This window comes from Hippopotamus amphibius, chromosome 14 (assembly GCF_030028045.1).
Source record: "Hippopotamus amphibius kiboko isolate mHipAmp2 chromosome 14, mHipAmp2.hap2, whole genome shotgun sequence".
Lineage (NCBI taxonomy): Eukaryota > Metazoa > Chordata > Mammalia > Artiodactyla > Hippopotamidae > Hippopotamus > Hippopotamus amphibius.
Genome location: NC_080199.1, coordinates 24,763,570 through 24,769,935, shown reverse-complemented (window position 1 = coordinate 24,769,935; position 6,366 = coordinate 24,763,570).

The window sequence follows — 6,366 nt, the reverse complement described above, 5'->3', positions numbered from 1 at the left end:
ATTTGGATAGAAATTAAATAGTTCCTTGGGACACTTCCTACATACTTATGCCTCATATATATGTTAGTGAAAGATGACCACCAAAATATCAATGCAAGAATTTACATCAAAGACATAGTCCTCTTTGAATTGAAAGCTTAAATTATTTTACTTGGCAAAGAATCCTGTGCTGCTGAAATGCTGAGCAAAGGAAAGGAGCACATACAATCTGTGGTGGAGTTTGGAAGTCAGGCACCTTGCTACTGCTTTGTCATCATCCAATGAACATTATTTACTAAAGATTATTTTTATTAGTTATTATTATTTTATACTTTTCTATTTTGTTTATTTAGTCTTTTATAAGTTTTCCTAAATCAAATTTATCGTAGCACTTTAAAAATTTTTTTTCAGTATTGTTTCCACAACTGAAATTCTGAATGCTTTCTTGATCTTAGTCTTTCCAAATTTTCAGTTGATGTTCTAACTCCCTTATTTCTATGATCCACCCACAATCATTTACATAAATGTGTGTTTTGTTTTGTTGTGCTTTTGCTTTAACTATTTGCTTTGGCTTTAGATAATGAGACTAGTAGCTGTTAAAAGAAAACAATTCTGAAGGATAGAATCTGTGCATTATCATAAATCTCATTTAGAACAGCTTTATAGTTTGTTTTAAATAGTCAGCCAGGAATAAGAATTGGGGTGGGACTGAGCTTTACTGAACACACACAAAAAAATTCTTAGATTTCTCCTTTTAGCAACAGAAACATATGATGTAGTCTTTCAGAACTCAATAGTGTTTATGGTAGTATCTAGAGATTTGCCTATTTTGAAAAGGCTTGTGGGGTATAATTTACATACCACTTTTAAATAACTTGCAAAATAAGCACATTTAGCAATAAAACTGAGCCATTTCTCATGTTCTTGCATTTTTTTCTAGAAAAATGTGGATATTTCAGTTCTATTTTTGATCATCATGAGCAAAAAAATGCTTACCCACTATATTGTTATAATTTTCATTCCTACAATAAGTATTTGTTGAGTACCTGCTGTGTGCCAATTGCATTGTTCTGAGTAGAGTATGTGGTGAAAATATAAGCATATTTCTTCCTTTATAGAATTTATTGGCTTAGTTTTCAAATGAGTTAAATATTATTTCCTAACATATAAAATATTAATATATTCATTTTTCCAAAAAACATAATGGTGGTCCAAATTCTTATGTTTTTCAGAAATATCATTCTGATTGCTAGTTTTACTTATTACCTATAAGAAACTTTCCATTTAACATTGTTAGCTGCTAAGAGCTAAACTGATAATTCTATAGCAATTTTCCTTTCAATATATTCCTTAGTATGTATTCTCAGGTTTACTAGTATATGGTTGTAATAGGTTATAATCATATACATCTTTTAAAAATATTTTAAGATATTATGAAAAAATGAATTTCCTTTCAATTCAGTATATACCTCGATGAGCTCTAGTAGTTTTCTGGTAGTGCCTTTAGGGTTTTCTATGTATAGTACATGTCATCTGCAGAGAGTGACAGTTTTACTTCTCCTTTTCCAATCTGGATTCCTTTTATTTCTTTTTCTTCTCTGATTGCTGTGGCTAGGACTTCCAAAATTATGTTGAAAAAAAGTGGTAAGAGTGAGTATCCTTGTCTCATTCCTGCTCTTAGAGGAAATGCTTTCAGCTTTTCACCATTGAGTATAATGTTAGCTGTGGGTTTGTCATGTATGGCTTTTATTATGTTGAGGTATGCTCCCATTATGCCTACTTTCTGGAGAGTTCTTATCACACCTGGGTAATGACTTTTATCAAAACCTTTTTTTTTTTTGCATCTATTGAGATGATTATATGGTTTTTATTCTTCAACTTGTTAATGTGTATTACACTGATTCATTTGCAGATATTGAAAAATCCTTGCATCCCTGAGAGAAATCCCATTTGATCATGTTGTATGATCCTTTTAATATATTGCTGGATTTGGTTTGATAGTATTTTGCTGAAGATTTTTTCATCTATGTTCATCAGTGACATTGGCCTCTAATTTTCTTTTTTTGTGGTATCTTTGTCTGGTTTTGGTATCGGGGTGAATGTGGTCTCATAGAATGAGTTTAGAAGTATTCCTTCCTCTGCAATTTTGGGAGTAGTTTCAGAAAGATAGGTGTTAACACTTCCCTAAATGTTTGATATAATTCTCCCATGAAGCCATCTGCTTGTTGGAAATTTTTAAATCATAGCTTCAATTTCATTACTTGTAATTGGTCTGTTCACATATTCTATTTCTTCCTGGTTCAGTCTTAGGATATTGTACCTTTCTAAGAATTTATATATTTCCTCTAGATTGTCCATTTTATTGGCATTTAGTTGCAGGATAAAAAAATAATACACAGAAATCAGTTGCATTTTTATACACTAACAACAAAATATCAGAAAGAGAAATTAAGGAAACAATATCATTTACCATTGCATAAAAAAGAATAAAATACTTAGGAATAAACCTACCTAATGATGCAAAAGACCTGCACTCTGAAAATTATAAGATGCTGATGAAAGAAACTGAAGATGATACAAATGGATGGAAAGATGTACTGTGTTCTTGGACTGGAAGAATCCATATTGCTAAAATGACCAAGGCAATCTACAGATTCAATGCAATCCCTACAAAATTACCACAACATTTTTCACAGAACTAAAGAAAAAAAAATTTAATTTGTATGGAAACACAAAAGACCCTGAATAGCCATCTTGAAAAAGAAAGACAGAGCTGGAGGAATCAGGATGCCTGACTTCAGACTATACTACAAACAACAGTAATCAAAACAGTATGGTACTGACAAAGAAACAGACATATAGATCAATGGGACAGGATAGAAAGTCCAGAAATAAACCCACCCACCTGTGGTCAATTAATCTATGACAAAGGAGGCAAGGATATACAATGGAGAAAAGACAGTCTGTTCAATAACTGGTGCTAGGAAAACTGGACAGCTACATGTAAAAGAATGAAATTAGAACATTCTCTAACACCATATAAAAAATAAACTCAAAATGGATTAAAGACCTAAACATTAGACCGATACTATAAAATTCCTAGAAGAAAGCATAGACAGAATACTCTTTGACACAAATCACAGTGATATCTTTTTGGATACATCTCCTAGAGTAATGGAAATAAAAACAAAATTAAACAAATGGGACCTAACTAAACTCAACATGCACCATGTCTTTTTAAAAAGTCAATTAAAATATTTTCCTATATGAAAGATTCCCATTAACAAATATTGAATCACTAGTAAAATATTTCAATCCTAAAAGGGTTCTCTAACTTGGATGAGGTCTTGAAAATAAAGGTTAAAAAATACAAATTTTATGCTGTGATTTGGAACCTGCCTTCTAGATTATAACCAACTTTCCTTATAAATTATTAATTAATTTATTGATGTATTTATTCAATAAATGCTTGAAGCAACTACATTAAAAGTATTGGTATCTTTATGGATTATACTGTGAACATAAACTATCTGATATTCTCTTGTCCAAAGTTTAATAAAATTATATTTATTCTCTTAGACATAATTTGACCTCTTACCATATCCTCAGTTGTAAGTTAAAATATTTATGAATTTAGTAATTCAATAACATACTCTATGAAATTTCATTACCTTAGGTTATCCTGAAATTAATCTATTTGCAATGAGAAAGGCATTATGGATATTTGTTAGGAGCTGAATGTTCAGAGCTAAATTTCCTACACTTGAATCTTAGCTCTACAACTTACTATTTCTTTGACTTTGGAAAGTTACTTAGCTATCATTTTTTCACTTTACTCAATTGTGAAATGAGGATAATAATGGTACCTACACCATATGGTAATTGTGAAAGTTAAAATGATAAATAAATTAAAAGTAATTAATGCAATATTTGGCACACCTCAACAATAAGTAAATGTTCATTGTTATTAATTATTATTAATTTCTGATTGTTTTAGCATGTATGAATAAATAATGCATAAACCATGAAAAGTATCAAAGATTGCAATGTTGGAAGTAAATAAAATTCTTTACATGTATCTTAAAACTGTTCAATATATCTGGAAGAAAGAATCACAGTATTTTGGTAGGTTATATTAGGAAAAGTCCTGTATACAAGTAGTATATTTTGTAATAATGCTAATTCATTGAGCAAAATAACCAGAGGCAATTAGAGTGATCAAAAATTTAAAGAATTCTCACTTCATCTGCTCATCTTAAGATAATTCTCAATGATCTACCACACGTATGTTTTCCTTGTTATCCAAGACAGGAGAACAGGAGTTTTGCAGGAAAAAAAAATTTATAGTGAAAATCTAATATAAATTAATCTAAAAGGTGAATAAGTTTGTAATAAACAGAAAGGACCTTTCAGATAGAGCTACTGGTAGGATCGGAAATATAGATGTTGGGAAAACAAAAGCACAGTAATGAACCGGGATTCAGTTGCTACACAGCTCTGTCTTTTTACAGGCACAAGCTGCTTTTAATGATGAAATAATCCCCTTTCTTTAACATAGGCAAAGTTAACCTTGTGTCTGAGCAGCCTATGCCAAATAGGATATTTGCAATCTATATGAAATAAAATACACTCTTTCTGAGCAGAAATGTATTAATTTAACAAAATTTTCACATGTAAAATATTCTGGTGGATTCTAAGACTAAAATGATGCATATAATAAAGGCAGTACTTACATAGGATTTTCTGGGGGTAAAAAGGGGAAAACCAGTTCTAGGTGAATAAAACAGCAGGTGTGAAAGCTTGAAGACATAGGAATGGGGAAAGGAGAAAGAAATAAGTTCAGGGTGGTACCTGGATTATATGTAAGTAGTCATGGTGGGATGGGTTGGGCCTGAAATTAAGTTGAAAGATGTAAAACAACAATGTTGAGAAAATAAGTGAAATATTGTGGAAGAAAATAAACCAACCAAAAATTAAGCATATATTGAAATTTTGCAATGTGAGAAAAGCTTGGGAATGTGTCCTGTGGGGAACAAGGAGATTAAAGATATTTAAATGTTCAGCTGGGGAAGGCAAGTCAAATTTCGATTAGAACTAAGAATTGGTCACTATGCAAGGTTTCAGAAGATATAGAAAAACTTAGTTGCATTTATCATGAGACAGGAAGTGGGAGCAACAATATTAAAGTCACAGTTGAGCACTTATCAGTTAGATCATTTGGAATAAGCAACGGGATGGGGAAGAATAATTGGGGCTACAGTCTTGCAATGATCGGTGGAAAATTTTTAGTATGTCAATACCAATTACAATGCAAATTTGAATATTCAGATGTTCAATAAAGAGCTTTGGAAATCACGTGAAGAAGACAGCTTCTTAACAAGGAAAGTGGAGAGCAATGGAAGAGTTCATGACATTTGCAACAAGATCAAATGTATATGTCTAAAGAAAACCAATATTGCAAGAAATGTAGATAGAAAAATTTTTTAAGTTAAGCCAACTGAATACAGGGATGTCAGTTAAGAACCTATTGTAGTAGTCCCCTGAGAAACAGTGGTTGTCTGAATTTTAGAAGTGGCACATAAACAGAAATGGACAAAAATGAGACAGAACTAGGAAGTGAGATGTATAATAATTTGTAAAAGAAAGAGTGTGTGATGCAAGGAACAAGAAGGAGTCAAGGAATTTTCCCAAGTTTCAAGATTAAATGGTTGGTTGAATAGTGGAATAGGAAATTGTTTTCATGTGGATAAGAGCACTGCAATAGGCTGGAGGGTGCTCTGAACAAGTTTGTAGCACATACTGAAATTGAAGCACCTGAAGACAAAGAAGTAGAGATGAGCAATAGGAAGGTGGATAGGATAAGAATCAAGGTTTGTGCACCTGGTTTTTAAACCATTAGCATTACTAGGATAGCATAGGCACTTAAGAGTAGACTCCAGAATCTCACTGGCTAGGTTTGCTTCTTGGTGCTATGGTTTACACAATGTTTTATTTTTGTGCTTTAAGGTACTCTATTTGTGAAATTTGATTGATGTATTTACATTATGGAAATTGTCAAACATAGCAAATGAGGACTTTTTTTCTTGAAAGCCTATTTTTACCTACTAATAAAGACAATGGAGAAAAGTACACAGGTTTTCTTGTCTTTCCTTCAATGAAGCATGAGCAACATATGTAGGAACAATATTATCTTTCCAATAGGCAAATTATTTATGCTTTCTAATTAAAAATGTTATACATGAGATCACAAACAGTTCAGTAGAAATCACAAGACAGAAATTCCTCATATTCCACCACTTAGAGACAACAATGATTTATTTTGGAAAATATTTTAACAAAATTATATATGTAAGCAAACACACATTCTCACTAGAGAATGATAAAATC